The sequence below is a fragment of the Xenopus laevis genome, chromosome 1L (genome assembly GCF_017654675.1).
Source record: "Xenopus laevis strain J_2021 chromosome 1L, Xenopus_laevis_v10.1, whole genome shotgun sequence".
Classification (NCBI taxonomy): domain Eukaryota; kingdom Metazoa; phylum Chordata; class Amphibia; order Anura; family Pipidae; genus Xenopus; species Xenopus laevis.
Genome location: NC_054371.1, coordinates 67,863,091 through 67,883,340, shown reverse-complemented (window position 1 = coordinate 67,883,340; position 20,250 = coordinate 67,863,091). Strand labels below are relative to the sequence as shown.

The window sequence follows — 20,250 nt, the reverse complement described above, 5'->3', positions numbered from 1 at the left end:
TAAAATAGATATTAGCAAAATTATACTGAGCGTGGGCCGCAAGACGCTGGATATCTACAATGAAGTGTTGTCAGCTAAGGAAAAGAAAAAGAAACATTTTGTAAAGTTAATGGGGAAGGTGATATCTTTGATATGTTAGGTAATTTTTTTAAGGTCACAATTTTAATTGCATTGATAACATTATTCAGAGTGATTTTCATTATCACATTCTGTCATTTTTTTTACTCTACTGGCAGTTGGCTTATTGCAAATCAGTGCTTTTATTCTCATTTTTGAAGCAGTAATTGAAGATGGTAAATTTGTTAGATCATTTATGTTAACACAAGCAACATATTTCTTGTTAATAGTCACCCATTTGTTTGAATCATGCCAGAATATCTTGAAATCCCTTGTAAATTGGTTTTTACAGATTTTCTTCAATCAAATTAATCAAAAAGTCAGCTGAATATGGGACAGTCAAAGCATATACATTTTTCTCACATAGTCCAAAGGACCTATTTTAAATACCTGAAGTATCTCTCCCCCTCGGGCCCCATCATCTTTTGAATAATGGAGTAATTTATTCTGCATAAAATATTATAGGTTATGTAATCGTGCCTTTCCAAAACTAAAGTATTAGTTTAAAGGCGACAAATATTTGACAGAAAAATATTGCAGTATTGACTTATAGTAGGGTAGTGCAGAATAAAAGGATTTATACCTAGAGCAGATTGGAGCTTTAATGTCCAATAGAAAAACGGGCTGAGGGAGTCTCCTTTGACACACTATGTGATCCATACCCCCATCTGATTGACAGCTCAGCACCTGCCAATTTGTGTTTCTTTTTGCTTGTTACTGAGCGTAGATCATACTTTCCCAGGCTTATAATCACTTTGCATAGTTTACTATTTATAGAGCCCCCTTTTATCGCTACCTCTCCCACTTGACTGTGTAAATGTTACAGGAAAATATCTTGTATTGCTTACAAGCTGACACAACTCCTGTGCCTTAAGGTTCACCTTTAATTTACCTCTTAGTATGTTATAGAATGTCTTATTCCTAGCAACTTTGCAATCAGTCTTCATTATACGACCCTGAGACTGGGGTGGAGTTTCAGTTTTTAATATTACAATGATCCTAAACACACAGCAAAAATACACTAAAGTGGTTTGAACCAAGAACATGAATGTTTTCAGGGTTGGAATGGGCCGATCGGAGCACTGGGAAAAAAACCCACAGGTTCTTCCGCCTAACACTGCGTCCCCCCTCCAGAAGTGAAGTTTTGTGTGGTGGGTGTGTGTGTGGAGCTGAATGTTTTAGAAAGGTCCACTCAAAGGCCAGACCTCAATCCCACATAGAGTCTTTGCCAATATTTAAACCAACCTAACCTGATAGAGCCTGAGCAACTCACAGGAACTGCAGGATCCAGATGTGCAAAGCCGGTAGAGATATACTACTAAAGACTTGCAGCTATACTTGCCACTCAAAGTAGCTGTAAATATACTTTGTTTTATTAACTTTTGTGTCACAACAATAATATTTTGCACCTCCAAAGTGTTAAAAGGGTTGTTCACCTTAGTATAATACTAATATTCTTAGAAGATTTGCAATTTTATTTTAAATGTTTTTGTGGTTTTTCAGTTTGTGGCTTTTGGTTCAGAAGCTCTCCAGGTTGGAATTGTAGCAGCTATCCAGTTGCTAGGGCCTTGTTTACCTTATTGCCCAGGCAGTGGTTTGAATGAAAGATTGCAATATTAGTAAGAGAGGGACTAAATAGGAAGAAAAGGAATAAAACAAGAAACAATAACAAAAAAGAGTTTTTTGGTTGCTGGAGTCAGTGACCTCTTTTTGAAAGCTGGAATCATATACAGTAGAAAAGGAAGGCAAATCATTCAAAAACTCTAAAAAATAAATAATGAAGACTGGTTGCAAAGTTGTTAGGAACAGGACATTCTATAACAGACTACGAGGTAAATTAAAGTTGAATTAAGAGCCCAATCAAATCCATGTTAATTCAGAATTTAACACCACTAAATGCGGAAAACCCAGGCAGGTAAATACTTATACAAAGCACTTGAAACTGTCAATATATTTTCTTGGATCTGTAAATCCATGTTTTATTGCAAGGTATTTGAGTGTCTGTTCATTCATTGCAGATAATTCTTGTTTGTATAAACAAACACCCACCTAGTAAAATGATGCTGGGGACGACAAAAGGATCTGAAAAGGTCCCCTATGTGATCCAGTCACTAAATGATAATAAAGAATATCAGAAAAAAATGCAAATGTAGGAACGAAGAGCTTAATTCACACACTCAACCCCCTTCACTTGCAGTGGTCTCCTGTAGTGGAGAATGCACCAAACTAACCACATGAATTAGACTGGGGGAGTATTGAGAGGCAAGGGGGCTGGCTGCGGTCCCAGAGAGCTAGAATTCCCCAACAGAAATTATCCTTTGGAGTAGACTTATACAGTGGAGTGGACAGTTGGTACTGTCCTATGTATGGAGAGACCCTCATCTGGCTTGCTTAGGAAAACATTACTGAGTGTTTCAGATTTAACAATTCAACAGTGAAGACTTAATACTTTCATATTAGTAAATAATTTCGAAGACATATTTAGATATTTTTCAACTTTGACATGAAAATGGAATCATTTGTGTAGATGTGACTTAAAATTCCAATTAAATCTATTTTCATTCCAGGTTTTAGCACAACAAAATGTTAAAGCAAGGTACTATATTATAAATAAAGAACTAACAGGCCAGGTAAAGGTAACTTGTTCTCTAAAGTAAAGAAAAACACAATGGCTTTCTGTGTCCAGATGCCGTTAAATAAGATAAGTGCATAAACTGCAGTTTCTACTGATATTGGGAGTTAAATGCCATGCTTTCTCACTCCTACTTTATTTGTGTTTTACTGGAAATCATTAACCAATTTATAGGTCCTCCTCCTACCAACACGGATTTTTATTTGGGAATATGAACATGAGTTATTTTAACCTTAAAAAGCAAATTACAAAATGAACAGGCAAGCCTTCTCAAATTACCGTTCAGAGGCAGCTTGTCCCCTTCACATCTATATTTTATGTCAAAGATTTTATGCAATGATGAGGTTTATATTGAAAGTTTAGTGACATATTGCAGCCGTCACGGGAGTTTTCTTTGATATTAAAATATGAATAAACTTTCATTTGAAGCTGTCTTCATCCTTCAAGACATAAGGGCCACCATGCAGCACGATTGATTGCAGTGTTAAAGGATTAGATCTCTGGAATTAGATTTCCCTATCAGAGGTTCAGAATTCATCCCAAGTGTCTCGTTGACGTTATATTTTGAAGAAGGGAAGCTGACGACCCATTCCAAATAGCTTCAAGTAATCAATGTCAGGAATATTTATATAATATTTTGCAGCTGTGTTTTCTATTTTTGCAATGAAATAAGTGGAACAAAACATAGATGGATTGTGACTTTTGAAGCATATTTGGCTTATTATATATTGAAATAGTAGTGTTTAAAAAAAAAACCCACTGAGCCCATGAAGCAAAATCTGTCTTTTGACGCAGAGCTGGACCAAGTAGTATCAGTACTCAAGGCAATACAACTTGGCCTGATACCCTTCCTGTTGTTCACCACCCACTTGTTCCGTTACTTATAGACCACCCAACTCACCTATTGCTTGTTCTGCTTCACATCATCTTTCTTCTTCCATGGAACAACTCCAAAATGCACCCCTCCAGTTGCACACAAAGCATGTTTGCCTACCTCTAATTCCTTCACTGCTCTAGTAAAAGAGTTATTAATTTTAAATTGGACCCCTTCAAGAGCTTAGCAAGGTCAGAATGTGACTGTTGTAAACTGTCTCCCATTTTTTCTACAATTCAAAATTTGTTGCACAAAAATTCCCCAGCTCAAAATTAATGTTTACAGAACTCAAATGTTCAATAATTATTAAGTGGCACAAATATGAAAAAATTCAGCATCTATAAGCTTGGCAGTTCAAGTAGAAGTCAACATTAGTTGTCCTAGGCAAAATGTACATATGCATTTTATGGGTTTTCTAATTTTTTTTTGACTGTTCATGGGTAGAGTCTGCATTTGACACATTCATGCTTTTTTAATAAATTAACAAACATTCAAGTTTGGTAACATTTGGAGTTTATTCTATTAAAAAGAATCTCTGAAATTCACAATTTTAATATTTGATAAATAAGACTTTATGTGTAGTTGTTTTGGCCCTGCACTTTAACCTAAACTTTTAAACCTAAATTTAATCTGCTCAAAAGAAAAGTTAATCATACAAAATAATAATTTTTTGCATTGCCCATATATTTTGTGTTAATTACTTTCATTTACTACATTCTTCCATATGATGGCAATGCAATAAATGCATTATGTGGTTTCTACTTCTTGGTTTCATCCTAATGGATTTATACAAGGCTTTCCTCTGGAGAGGGAAACTAAAGGTGCTACAAAGCAAAATAGAAAGCTGGTCTGGAGTCTTACTAGTTCCCTTAACATATTCTTAATGGAGAAGGGGTCTAACATCTTTTCAGTAATGGTCTTAATTGAAGCTAGAATGCCAGTCTATGCCACCTAGGACCAGCACCATATGACTCTGTACAAAAAGATGTATGGGCTCAAAATGAATAAATATGAATATGTAGTGTGTAATTAATAAAAGTGACCCTGTTCTGTCTTAGAATAGCTAAGACAATATAATAACAGATAGTAGATATCAAATCTTGAACATCCAATACATACAAATACTTTGAATTAATTTGCACTGTGAGAATATACATGTGGAAAAATATATCGCCACTTTACCAGTTATGTTTTATGAATGAACTACCATAAGTGATTAGGACAACTTTATTTTAATATACTTTAATATAAGCAAACATTTCCCTCAAATCATCCAATAAAATGTTTGCTTTTATTAGGTGACCATTAAATGCTACCTCCTGTAGCAAACATGTAGCCCCTTTTATTAGAAAAGCTTAATAAAATTAGGGACATGGCCCAGCAACAACCCAGTTATAAACGTACTGCTAGACCAGCCCTTGTGGAGTCAGATTTCTTTTAGTAATGTAAGGCATTACAATGCACAATGGGTAATTTATTAAAGGGCACCTGTTACTCTCAAAAGGGGTTGTTCACCTTCAAATTAACTTTTAGTATGATGTATAGAGTGACATTTTAAGACAATGTCCAATTGGTTTTCATTTTTTATTTGTGATTTTTGAGTTATTTAGCAGCTTTCCAATTTGCAATTTCATCCATCTGGTTGCCAGGGTCCAAATTACCCTAACAACCATGCATTGATTTGAATAAGAGACTGGAATATGAATAGTAGAGGCCTAAATATAAAGACAAGAAATAAAAAGTAGCAATAACAATAAATGTGTAGCCTTACAGAACGATTGTTTTCAGATTGGGTCAGTGACCCCCATTTAAAAGATGGAAAAAATTAGAAGAAGAAGAACTCAAAAACTATAAAGAAGCAAAAGTGAAGTCCAGCTGAAAAGTTGTGCAGAACTGGCCATTCTATAACATACTAAGTAAACTTAAAGGTGAACCACCCCTTTAAATAGTTTCCTAACAAAGGTGCAGGCTAATAGAGCCCATAGTCCAGTTGGGGAAACAGTAGTTCTTTTTCTAAAAAAATTGTCCCCGCCAGGGCTAGCAGGACACCCACACCAAGAGCAATTCCCAATGCTGGTGGCAATTTTGTGCAGTGAGCATTCGCATAATAACGGCTGATGTAGGTGGTGCCTTATAATCTGACGTCACATGCATGTGCATAATGAGCGAGTTGCGGCATTAACTCATTGTGCCCCAGCATGGCTGCTCACACCTGGAGATCCCTTCACCGTGGCAGAAGGAGCGAGGAAACGTACATGTCTGATTGGTGCTCAAGTTAGGGGATGGGTAGAGGGGGTGCCTGCACATCTCCTCCTGCTCCCCCTGTTTGATGCTTTTTTTTCACTTTTCACCCTGACCAGCTGTCAGTTAATAATTCCTATGAAATGCTATCTACATCTCTTTAGTTGTGAAGGACAAGTACTGCACACTAACCTCAATAAACATCCTGCAATGAATGCCCATTTTATTTCAATACAATAGCTGCAAGTATCTACAGAGATTGTTTCTACAGCAAAAACAATCCAGTGTTAGCCATATGCATCTTCGTTGAATGGGGACTGACCACTACCTTCAGTATCCCCAAACAAACCTATAGCAAACCTGTACCTATAGCTGAATGTACCATTAATACTTCTTCTTTCTGTATGTAACATTTTGCCTGTCTCTGATTCTGCTAAATCTATTGCCTGATGCCAACATGCCTTGCTTTTATTCAACGTAAATGATTCATTCCACCTAGGTGTAAAAAAATGTTATATGTCTTCTTTTTTTCTTTTCTATTTCTGTCTTCACCTTATTATCACATTCATTTAAAATGAGTTTGGCTCTGAAGCATCCTTTTCCCTCTCCAGCTACAGATGCTGTGTGAAAAACTCCTTAACATTAGATGGGTTCCTATAATTCCCACTTCCATGCTGAATTTCAATTGATAATATTTTTGTAAAACCACAGGTTCCTTGATGTATTGTTAAAAATAGTTGGGTTCATTTGTAAACACTGGTAAAATTTGTACCTGGGTAGTAACCCATGGCAACCAATCAGATGTTTGCCTTCTTTGAATCATTCTGCAACTGGCTGAAAAAAAAGATAATCACTGATTGGCTGCTGTGGTTTTCTCTCCAGGTACTAATGTTCCCTGTATTTATAAACAATCCCCAATACTTAATTTTATTACATTTATATTACAGGTATGGGACTTTATTCAGAATGCTCGGGACCTGGGGTTTTCCAGATAAGGCATATTTCTGTAATTTGGATCTTCATATCTTAAGTCCACTAGAAAATGATGTAAACATTAAATAAACCCAATAGGCTGGTTTTACTTCCAATAAAGATGAATTATATCTTAGTTGAGATCAAGCTACTGTTTTATTATTACAGAGAAAAAAAGGAAATAATTTTTAAAAATCTGGATAATTTGTATAAAATGGATTCTATATGGGAGACCATTCCGTAATTCAGATCTTAACGGATCCTATACCTGTAAAATGGTTTAGGCTCAGCACTGGTCATCAGATAGCTGTAAAGCAGTCTGATAATCTGGTGCTAAAGTACCATATCATATTTTTACTAGATCTTAAAAATTCTGGAGAGATTGTCATTAAATATATAAATTAATAAATTATTTGATGTCTCTGGGTATCTATGCAACCGTATAGCCAATTCAGAGTCGTTTATCAGCTAATGGCACTGCAGGAGATGTTGCCCTCACCCAAGGGTAATATGGGAGAAACTAGAGTTTACATTAAATCAATATTTAATGCAATAACCAAGGAATATAAATGTCAATAGAGATAACCCATCTCCAGGAAAACATACAGCATAATCAAACACATCAAAGTAAGAAGCAAGGGTATTAGTTCTAAAGAAATATTATGCAGAGATAACAGGGCACGTACATTCCAGTCACTAGCTAAGCAAAAACAACATAGTTATCGTAATAAAAAGAACATTGTAATTCTCAGCATAAGCCCTCAGGGTGCATTGATTGCAGATTTTATAAAGAATGGAGTTCTTGTTCTTGGGTATGGTGGTAAAATATGCCCTTTGATTCGCCTTTACTTGCAAAACTGTTTAGTCTATCCTACAGTCTAGAGTATTGAACATGGGGCCTATAAGACTTTGACACAGTACTGCCTGCAGATAAAAAGCTGCATGAAGGTTGCCATCTATATTATTTGAAGAGCCTTTTAAGCCTGTATAAAACAAAAAGTCTGCCATGATTTTCCTAAATTTAATTTTACTGATGCTTTATATCCTGCCGTGCCATATGACTTTATTCACTTTCTTTATGGCATCCAGTCACTTTTATTATAAAAATTCCATATATGGAGCAACAAAAAGATTTTAAAGTCCAAAAACATCAATATATTGGGGTAAAATGTATTTACATTCGTATTTATACAGTCCAATATTTATTGAAAAAAAAACATCTGGGACATTTCATTTGTGTTTAGCAATGGACCAAAAAAGGAAAAGTTTGCAAATCTAGTATTCTGGTACTTTCATATGATTGGGTTGAAGAAGTGTGATCAAATCAAACGGCCAGCATTTTTAAATAATGGGATTTGGTGCTCCTTGATCTAAGTGTGAGAGTTCTTTGCATCTCAGCCTGATAAAATAAATTCCAGCTCTTATGTTACAGTAAAACACTCACTTTTTACATTCACTTTGGATGTGGTCAAATCCATTTTTAATGCAGAATAAAGACCTTTGTATTATATATAAATATATATATATATATATATATATATATATATATATATATATATATATATATATATACAGGTATATGGAACCTATTATGCAGAATGCTCGGGGTTTTCTGATCTTTCCATAATTTGGATCTTTATACCTTAAGGCTACTAAAAAATCATGTAAACATTACAACAGGCTTGTTTTTCCTCCAATAAGGATTACTTAAATCTTAGACAGGGTCAAATACATGCTACTGTTTTATTATCACACAGAAAAAGGACATTTTTTTAAAAAAAAATGCAATTATTTGAATAGAATGGAGTTTATGGGAAATGGTGTTCCCATAATTCGGAGCTTTCTGGATAACTGGTTTCTGGTTAATTGATCCCATACCTGCACCATATTATGCAAACTGGATCAGCTTTCAACCTTACATTAGACAGCACTAATTTTATCTGTCTGAAGCGTTAACAAGATTTTAATGAAATAAGGCTTTAGGTATGTTATTTTGTCCAACTTAGAAAAAAATATTGATTATTTAAATAAGAGTTCTGATTTGTAATGTCTAAACAATGCCTCTCTATTTATGTGTAGATTAGCCAAAGGTTCTCCTTTTGACAAGGTGAGAAAAGGTGTTTTTTTAAAGGGGAACTCCAAAAAAACATAACTTAAGCTTTTTAAAAAGTAAACATAATTTCAAGCAACTTTGCAATACACATCAATTTAAAAATATGCAGACTTTTCAGTTCCCTAAGCCTAGCCCCCTGCTCTCCTGCTGATCTTTCTGACTACTTTGCTGAGCTGGCTGACTACTATTACATTGTATCAGCAGTCATCTGTCCTCAGCCTGCATCCTCCAAACCCCACAATTCCCTGTACACGTGATTTCATTAAGGAACAGAACATCACATTGCAATGCATTCTGGGTTATGTAGTTCCTGCATGCTGTCTGTTAGCTGTGGAGAAATTGTAACAATTTGTAACATCAGTGTTTAGTCCCTCCTCCCTTGCCAGGATTTCAAATGATGCAGAACACGAATTGTTAACCAGCTGGATTGCAGCATAGAAAATGGCATTTATTCATACTTTTTGAAGAAACAGTTAACTGTGATGGGTTTATTAGGGGTTTCTGTGTTATCAAATTTTGATTTGGAAGCCAGAGTTCCTATATTCATAGGCTTATAATTTCTTAAATAAACATGATGATATTAAACCTTAAAATAACATTCCTTTGCATTAGAAAGAGCTGGAATTTAAAGGGATACTGTCATGGGAAAAAAAATTTTTTTCAAAATGAATCAGTTAATAGTGCTGCTCCAGCAGAATTCTGCACTGAAATCCATTTCTCAAAAGAACAAACAGATTTTTTTATATTCAATTTTGAAATCTGACATGGGGCTAGACACATTGTCAATTTCCCAGCTGCCCCAAGTCATGTGACGTGTGCTCTGATAAACTTCAATCACTCTTTACTGCTGTACTGCAAGTTGGAGTGATATCACCCCCCTCCCGTTTTCCCCCCAGCAGCCAAACAAAAGAACAATGGGAAGATAACCAGATAGCAGCTCCCTAACACAAGATAACAGCTGCCTGGTAGATCTAGGAACAGCACTTAATAGTAAAAACCCATGTCCCACTGAGACACATTCAGTTGAGAAGAAAAAAGCATTTCTCTCCTAAAGTGCAGGTACAAGTCACATGACCAGGGGCAGCTGGGAAATTGACAAAATTTGTAGCCCCATGTCAGATTTCAAAATTGAATATAAAAAAATCTGTTGCTCTTTTGAGAAATGGATTTCAGTGCAGAATTATACTGGAGCAGCACTATTAACTGATTCATTTTGAAAAAAAAATTTTCCCATGACAGTATCCTTTTAAGTTCAATGTGGATACTACATCTGACTGGGGTAAATGGCATGGCAGTGCCGTTATTCCTTGGAGCTATTTTTCACCTGATGTTAACATGATGAATTCCTATGCTATTCAATGGCTCTGGTATTGGAAGAATATATGAAGCCTTGTATCCAGTACCTCCAGAGGAAATAGCTGATGGGATTGTAAGTACTGTGTGTTAAGTTTGAACAAAGGGTAAAAATATAACTATCCATTTTTTCCCCCCAAATATCTAGAGTATTTTTGGAAAGTTGATCAATAGTTAATCAAGTTAGGATTTCACTTGAAGTTACTTCTCTAAAGTTTTGTGTGTTGTATTTTTAAACTTGCTGCATCTTGCCCTCCAACATTATCCTTCTGTGGTATAAAATATCTTATTTCTATTCTTTTCCTTGCCTGTCTGAAAACAAGATGGTAGCACTGCAATTTTCAAGGAACAGCTTAACAAAGCTGTCTGGCACGATGCGAATCTCTTCAGTTTAAAATGAAATTCCCCTTAACATTAATACTACATGAATTTGTTTAAAATGCTAATCAAAAACAGTTTCGGCATTACCGGTAACTCCAATTCTTGCGACTTCTGTAAACTTTTATGCCAGCTCAAGTGCATTTTTGTGCACAGAATGTTCTTTAATTCAGCATGCTACAATTCCTTTTTTTTTTGTTATAAGCTATATTAATGCTGAAAGAGTTTATATTACTATTCCAAATTGTTTTGCAGTCATCGTCTGGAATATTTTCGAGAATTCAGTCTTAAATGGATTATGGGAGAAGGCTGGGAACAACCTGCTTCTGACCTCTGGGAATCATCTCCTTGAAACTCTCCTTATATACAATATATATATATGTATTTTTTATCATCTGTGTTAAAAAAGATTATCCCTGATGGCATTTAATACTTAACAAGCCTCTTATTCTTCCTCATGACTGAAACTTATATGATTATGCAAATTAATAAAATGAGCTTTTCACAGTGACTCAGTTTGATCCATCTATTTTCAGTGCTCAGTTAATGTAATTGTTTTCTATACTAGTTCTTTTACTTGTTATTATTATTTTCATTTCATAGATTGCTTGTAAAATATATTCTGTGGATTACACCAAGATAAAGGTCCTCTAAGCATGGAACAAAAATGCTGGAATAATCTTACACTGCTTGAAATGTCTTAATTCCCCTTTGTCATTATTGAATGCATGCACTTAGAAATTCTGCTTGCTGTTTTAGAAATAAACCGTAATGTCCTTGCTTTTGCTATTTGCCCTTGGTGGACCAGACTGTTCCCGTTACAAAAAAAAACATAAAATCAACAGATATATTTTTATTAAAGCATTTCAAATTAATTTTATAAAGGCATTATATTTTATCCAATTCATGAAAAAAAGAGTACGTTCGGACAGTGGGAGGACATACTGTATAACTAACCGTTTGATAAAAAAGGTCAATTCTGGGAGTTCCTAAGGCTTAGTCTCTGGCTGAAATTGGGTGACGATGTTAGTGAATGCCCCAAGGATAAAGCTGTGATTTTATCCCAGCAATAGGGAAATATTTCTTACCTATGATGCTTGGGGGCACATTTACAAAGCTCGAGTGAAGGATTCGAATTAAAAAAACTTCGAATTTCGAAGTGTTTTTTGGGCTACTTCGACCATCGAATGGGCTACTTCGACCTTCGACTACGACTACGAATCGAACGATTCAAACTAAAAATCGTTCGACTATTCGACCATTCGATAATCGAAGTACTGTCTCTTTAAGAAAAACTTCGACCCCCTACTTCGGCAGCTAAAAGCTACCGAAGTCAATGTTAGCCTATGGGGAAGGTCCCCATAGGCTTGCCTGAATTTTTTTGATCGAAGGATATTCCTTCAATCGTTGTATTAAAATCTTTCGAATCGTTCGATTCGAAGGATTTAATCGTTCGATCGAACGAATAATCATTCGATCGTTCGATCGTAGGATTAGCGCTAAATCGTTCGACTTCGATATTCGAAGTCGAACGATTTTAGTTCCTAGTCCAATATCGAGGGTTAATTAACCCTCGATATTCGACCCTTAGTAAATCTGCCCTACTTAAAGGAGAAGGAAAGCTACGGAGGCATTTTATTGCCAATAGATTAGCTGCAATAGTGCAAGCTAGAATGCTATATTTATTCTGTAGAATGTTTTACCATACCTGAGTAAAAAGCTCTAGAAACTCTCTGTTTGTTTAGGATAGGAGCTGCAGTATTAACATGGTGTGACATCACTTCCTGCCTGAGTCTCTCCCTGCTCTGGGCTCAGATTACAGTAGAGAAGGGAGGGGGTGGGGAAGAGGAGCAAACTGAGCATGCTCTTGCCCAGGGCAATGAGGTTTAAGCTGAAGGCAGAAAGTCTGATACAGAAGCCCATGTGTACACAATAGAAGGAAAGAAATGCTGTGTTTCTTTTGACAGAGGACTCAGAGCAGCATTACTTTGGGGGTTTAATGGTATATTTAGATGGACCTTTCTGATAAGGCTTACTTAGTCTTAACCTTTCCTTCTCCTTTAAAGTTTCTCAAATACAGGAAAATACAGATCACTACTAACCAGGTTGCACGCTCAGTGACCTGTGTATAGAGACAAAAAACATGTCCTCATTGATAAGGGGCATAAAGCAGAAAATGTTAAAGCACACCCCATAGACAGGGCCGGATTTACATAGTGGGCGCCCCTAGGCCCACTACTGTTCGTCACCCCTGTCGCCTCCAGGGTGACAGGAGCAATGGGGATTGGCGCCAGAAAATTAAAAAAATTATTGTCTCTCCAGCGCATCCCCAGTGTTTTTGAACAAATGTGGGTGTGGTTGGGCAGCATGCCGCCCCCTAAAATCCTGCCGCCCTAGGCCCGGGCCTAGGTGGCCTTTCCACAAATCCGGGCCTGCCCATAGATTACTAATGCCCAGCTTTAACTGTTTTGGTGGTGCTCCCACTTCCAACAGCGTATGGCCTCCTGCATGTACTGTATGTTCATATTCTAGTAAAAAGGAACATAGGGCAACACATAGAGGAAAGGTGCAAGGCATAAGGGGTTATGTAATAAAAAGCCCTATGTTTGCCCAGGAGCAGTAACCCATAAAAAAAAAAAATCAGCAGAGAGCATTTACTGGTCAGCTGTTTAAAAGCAAGCATCTTATTGGTTGCTATGTGTGCTTCTGGGCAAACTTAGTCATTTTTATTACATATGGGGGATAGAGTCTTATTCATTTACAAAAGGCTGTGCACAATGTTTCAGGGTAAGTTAAAAAGTTCTCACTGTGCCTTTCAAATTCGCTCTTTTTTTTCTTTTGGTATGCTTCTTTCTACTAGCTTGATACCTAGTTAGGGTACATCAATTGGGAAGGCTATAAAATCCCAGTGGTGAGGATTGTGTTGGGCCACCTATGTTGCCAATGAATGTGCACCTGTACAAAGAAAGGAACCACATGTAGCTGAACATCTCTCTCTCTCTCTCTCTCTCTCTCTCTCTCTCTCTCTCTCTCTCTCTCTCTCTCTCTCTCTCTCTCTCTCTCTCTCTCTCTCTCTCTATACTAGTGATGGTTGAAAGTTGACGTAGTAAACTGAGCTCTCTGTTACCTGACTGAGGGCATTCCAGATCCCTATTGTGACTCCCTATTACTCTCAAACTATAGACTAGACTATGGATACTGAGGGGAAACCAAACACTGAATATGATGTTCTGATGTTTTAGATAAAGATAATTATGTAATTATTCCATTACTGAAACAGAGATAAGTAAAATGATCTTTGCTTCAACAACAAACAGGGCCTTAAACTTCAGTTTTCTTGTTGATTACTGTGTTTTCTAAGAGGTTTACAAGTGTTACAATTAGCTCTGTGGAACAGAATCAATTTACATTGGATGATTTTTTTTTAAAATTTCCTAGAAATGTTTCGGGGCTGATGGTAAGGGAGGAATCATAGCGTGCCTTGAAAAATAACTCAGATCCTTTACCAATTATCTCATTGTACTGAGTGACAAACTGTTTGTTATATTTTAAATAACTTTATATTTGCATGAATGTCTATTTTGAGCAATTTTGCAATTTATATTGATTTTTTATTTTTAGTAGCTTCTGAGATATTAGCAGATAGACAGTATTTTACAGCGAGGCAGGCTTTAGCTCAGCAGCTCTCTTTGAAAACGAAGAATGTCACTAGTGACTCTATCTGTCTATGCAATTTATGTATCTAGTTTAATCATAGGGTTGCTGAGTTGAAAACCACGAATGCCAAGTAATTTATTGAAACAGCCTAATATAAAAAGTATAAACAAATAAAAATGTGGAATACTAATTCGAAAACCTCGAAATCCTCATGGAACTACAAATGAAAATCCCCCAAAAACCTCTAAAAGCTCAAATTAAAGAAATATTTAACAGTTGAAAAAGGACGACTCCCGATGACTTTTACATGACCTTGACAGCTTTTAGATGGGGAAGTTTTGTATCAGTGTTTTTTGTTGTTTTATTGCTTATTAAATTATATTTTTTTGTGAGTATTTAGTACAATCCATGATTAGTCTTGAGAGCCTTGAAATTATGTAATTGCTGGTGGTGTGTGACCATTGTGTTTTTTTTAATGTTATGTTTCTGTACAAAAATTTAAAATGGGACTTTTTCATGATGAACAGTAAGGGGCAGATTTATCAAGGGTCGAATTTAGAGTTCATGGGATTTTGTAAAAACTCCCATAAACTTCGAAAAATTCTAGTTAAAATTTTAATTTTTAAAAAAAATATAATGGGGAAAACTTGGGTGAATGGGATCGCCCTGCAAACTCGAATTGAATTCAGATCAAATTTGATTCATGTTTTTTCAACTATTCCCTAGTCGAATTTCACCAAAATAAACTCAAACATTCGAATTTCAAAATTCAAATTTTCATTTCGATCCTTGATAAATCTGCCCATAAAAGTCAAGGACACTTTCTAAGTTGAAGAGATAACTGCAAGCCAAAATGTTTAGTGTTTACCAATGTGTTGTGGTCCATTTGGGAACTGAGAACATTTGAAATATGTGCAAACCCTCCATTTTACTGTAATCTGATGAACAGAACTTTGCAGGCTGCTGCACAGAAATGCAAGTATGGTTAAATCTTTCACAAACCATGAAGAAAAATGTTCTTTCAGGGTACAAAATTAAAAAAACTATGCTGAGCTACAATAAAGTACAGCAAATTAACTGCAATATGTTGCTATGTGCCATTTAGCAGCAAACTATTCCTGTTGTCTCCGGTATATGTGTTATTGGCAAATTATGACCTTGGATGACTTTGAGACGGTGGAATAATACTTGTTTCAGAGAACAAGGGGTATGTGTGGGATAAGTCTATTTACTCTGGTGCTTTGTTCTATTTCAGGCCAGAAACACAGTAATAGAATTTGTATTTATTTATTTGTAGACTGAAATTCTTAATGCACAGCATTTTGATAGTGGGGATTAAAATGCCCTGGATTGCTGTTGGCTGACAACTTCAGGAGTATCCCTGCAACCACAATTGTCTCATTACTGTCCAAACTTCTGAGTGTGTCATAGCTTTTTGAGTTTACAAATACCAATTGGCTGATCGCTTTATGGCTTTGTGTTTTTGATACCAAGTACAAACATAACATGGATAGTGTCACTGCAGGTGGTTAAAATGTGAATATATATATATGTAATTGCTATATATGCTCCAGTATACAGGAGCAGTGACCAGCTCCATGTTGTAGCTCCCACCCTTCCCAGCTATAGTCAGGTGATCCCACTGGTGTCTAATAAAAGGGCAGCCAAGTATGGAGGTCGAATTTTTAAAGAGACAGTACATGATAAATGTCAATAATCAAATTTTTTTCAAGTTCGAAAATTCACCTCGACCTTTGATAAATCTGCCCCTTACTGTCTCTTTAAAAATTAGACTTCGACCATTCGCCGAATTGTTGTTTTAGCCTATGGGGAACCTCCTAGAACCTATTTGGAGTCAATTGGTGAACTTTGAAAAATCTTTTTCGATTGAAAACTGACCTATTCGAGGAATGTGGGGAGAGCAATGATAGTGAGGAAGTGCTGAATGGAAAGTAAAAGTAACTGCCTGCCATGCCTCTATGCCTAAGGCATAGAGGCGGGGCAGACAATATTTGATTGACAGCTGAGATTTTTAAATGAGTTTAAATGGCTATGAATGCTTTAATAGAAAATACAAATTGGATTTCATGTTTAATTTGAAAAGGACTTTTATTATACATTTTTTATGTCTGTGTGACAGGTTCACTTTAATGGGAACACACTTTCAGTTCTATAAACACAATTACATACCACATATATGACTTTGGGGCTGAGAACCCCAATTCTTCAAATTAAGACTTGATTTTCTTTCATTTTTTTTTTAAAGCAAGACAAAGGCAATCAGGCCACTACATTAGGGGAATTCTAAAACATTGACCATCCAGCTCCCTAAGTTTTTGCTGAAGAGTCACAGGCTGAAGGTGAATGTTCTAGTTCATGTGTATAAAGCCGACATCTGTCGTCCCAGCGCTCACAAGAACTGGCAAGCCTCAGTCCGATTACTTTGTTATAATGCTTCAATTAACTTACAGTAATTCTTATTCTATTCTGCCACAGAGAAATACTCTCGGTATAACATTTCAACACACCCACAGTTTAAAAAGCAAAGCTCCAATAATATGCAATTATATATCACAATTTGAAAAAAAAAGAGAAAGAAATTGATTAACTGTCACTTGAGAAGGGATATTAGGAAGCAAAATTGCAAAGATTTTTTTCTGCACACTGTAAGCTAAAGGGATTCTGGACTCATTTAACAACTATTCCTGTTCTTTCAGAGATGAGCAACACTGTCAGATAATCTTAATTACACTTTAAGTGGGATGCAAATGAGTTGTGACACTACATCATTTCACATGAAAGGTTCATTACTTACATTAACTTCCACAATGATGTTTCTAGCATGGAAGTTTTAAAATGTGGGCACTGTTAACCCCTGCAGGGCTTGTGTGCAGTGCCGCCTGCTAATGTGACATTGTCACCTCTCTGTATATTCCTTAGAGGAATGAGTGGCTGCACTATGAAACATGGTTTTCTGAGGTTTATGCCAGTCTAGCTGAATTAGCATAGATGATTCGCTTGCCCATGTGTTGAGGTCAAGTAAGGCAGATTCAAGCTTTTACCCTTTGAGTTACAACCCAATTACATGGCCTGTGGTTTTCTTTACACAGGCTTATGCCAATCAGTTTTTTCGAGCCTGCCCCCTTAACCAGTAACTTTTTTTTAAAAAAAAAATCGTTAGTATACTACGAAAAAAACCCACCAACACATATTAAACTTTAAAATCATTAATTAAAAGTCTTTATTAAGAAATAACTTACCAAAACTCCGATTGCACTCCTCTTTAGAAAAGGCGACTGGTGGAATCATCGTGCAGCACTCAATTTCTCCTCCCTGCCTTCCTTATAGGAGATAGCTAGGGAGGAGAAATCAAGCGCCGCACAATGGATCATCGCCCTGTCACCTTTTCTGAAGAGGAGTGTCGGAAAGTTAATTCTTAATAAAGACTTTGTGATATATATATATCTATATCTATAAATCTATCTATCTATCTATCTATCTATCTATCTATCTATCTATCTATCTATCTATCTATCTATCTATCTATATATATATATATATATATATAGATATATATATATATATACACACACAAATATCTTGATAGAGCCTTATGCACACACTTGATCATGTAATTAAGATTTTTACCCTGTTCAAAGTCTTCATGTGCAACAGCATTTTTCTAATTTTATTCATATACAGTATGTATCTTCTAATTATATATATATATATATATATATATATATATATATATATATATATATATATATATATATATATATATATATATACAGTATATATAAATATATATATACATATATATCAATATCCTGACAAAGGTCCTGGTTTAGGGCAGAAATGTTGCAAAAAAAACAAAATCTTGATAAAGTGAGGCCTCAGTGAGGAATGAAAAGTTGATCATTAAATAACACACACACAAAACTGCAGTCATAGGTCTTGCAAAGATAAATAAATACATACATATAAGATAAATATATACTGTATGTATGGTGCCATAAATTAACCTCACACACACAATTATTATCATGGTTTTTCAGAAGGGAGACTTTGAATTGAATTCATTACACTTTGATAGAACTGCCTTTAGAAATCTTCCCTGACAGCAAATTAGTAACTACACTTTGACAAAATTAAAACATAATCAGGCTTTTTAGAAGGAAAGGCTTGTGATTACAGACTAGAGAGAGTTCTGAGATGATATAAACAGTATAAGGCAAGGCTCATTACAGTACAGTAAGGTAGGGCTCTGGCTTGAGAAAACCTTTTGCTTTATACCTCTTCTCCTTCCCTGTTTTATTCAATGAAGGGATATTATCACCAAATTAAAATTTAAATAAAAATAGACTAAATAAATGTTTAGCATAGTAGTTTTTTTCTGAAAAAGCTACAGGTAGTTTGTGTCACTTATGTGACCAAACAATTCTTCCTTCTAACCTCTTCCCACTTAAGGGTGAAATTCTCTCTATGTTATGCCAGAGTAGAATCTATACAAGACCAATTGTGAGATACGTTAGAATTCATGGCAAAGGGAAATCAGAAAATCAGGCAAACTTTTTAAAAAAAAAAACCCACATTGCTCTTACAAAGCCGTATCTTGTTTTACACAAATGACACTGTTGAATATTAGACAATATGAAGCATAAAAAACATTGTGATGTCTTGAAGATGCCCTAGGTGGTTGTCACGTTTAAATGAATGTGCTAATTATTTTGAGCTCATTAATGGCATTTGCATTGATTTACTATGGTTTGTACCATTCAGGGGCTGCTCTCTTGGATCCACTTTTAAAAAAATCAATTTTCATTTCGAACCTAATGTGATTCGCTCCTCAGCACTTTCAGCTAATTGTAATGTCTTTCTGGAGGGCAGAATCTTCTGTATAGAATGATAGTGATTCTGTTTCAATATATTGTTCACAATAAAATTCTCTCTTTTATATATACATATATATTTATTTATTTCTCATTTATATATATACATATATATATATATATATATATATATATATATATATATATATATATATATATGTATAAAAATTAAGGGCACTTATTCAGTGGTATAGTGTTCTGGTCCATTTACCAGCACATTTATTATTTCTGCATATCACACTTGGTAATATACTGTTAAATTGAATTGTTTTGTGAGGTGCTACTGTGTGTACAAGGATGGCACTTCAACAATAAAGATACATACACAATATCATTTAACTAAGCTATTCTTGCATGAAATACAGCTAGAATATATTGTTTAGAACATTTACCGAGATTGTATAATAGTGCTTAAAACTGATCCATTAGGCGCAGTACATTTCTAAAGCTTGTTATAGCTCTCCGATAACACAAAGCACAAATCAACACAAATGAAACAATAAGATAACAGAATAATGGCTTGTTAGGCTCCCAAAGCATCTTACTTACCTTCTCTACTAGTTTTACTTTTGACTGATGGTGATACATTTCAATTCAGAAAATAATGGGAAATAAAGGTTTCTCTCTGCTTTGTGGCAGCTAATTATTGTTTCGAGCAGCAGCCCGTGAACAGTGGCAATGATAGTGTATTGTCACATGATTACACAATTATTTTAAGGTGATTTATCAGTAAATAGGGTCTAATCAAAGAGATTACACATAGAAAGGATATAATCACTAGAAATGAATACAAATACTGTTAAGTAGTACAATAACAAAGTTGATGTATGATATTGCAAATCATTTATAATATCTCACTCATAGAGGGGCATATTAGAGACAACTATTACCCCATATATGACAGCCATTACCCTACATATCTGTGTAAACATTGGGTAACCTCATGGCAGTGAAGACTCTTGTGTACATCATGAGCAAAGCATTCTCACCCAAGAATTCATTTGTAGTGGTCATTTCTACC

The 20,250-nt window shown here is 35.4% G+C and overlaps 1 long non-coding RNA gene across 1 annotated transcript in view; it reads left to right on the top strand.

Moving 5' to 3' along the window:
• The window catches only part of LOC108699676, a 44,821-nt gene extending 33,630 nt beyond the window's left edge, over nt 1-11,191 (top strand). Inside the window, exon 8 of the long non-coding RNA XR_001932850.2 lies at nt 10,936-11,191. This is a non-coding gene — a long non-coding RNA (uncharacterized LOC108699676). The remainder of the gene's footprint in view (nt 1-10,935) is intronic.
• Nucleotides 11,192-20,250: the final 9,059 nt, after the last annotated feature.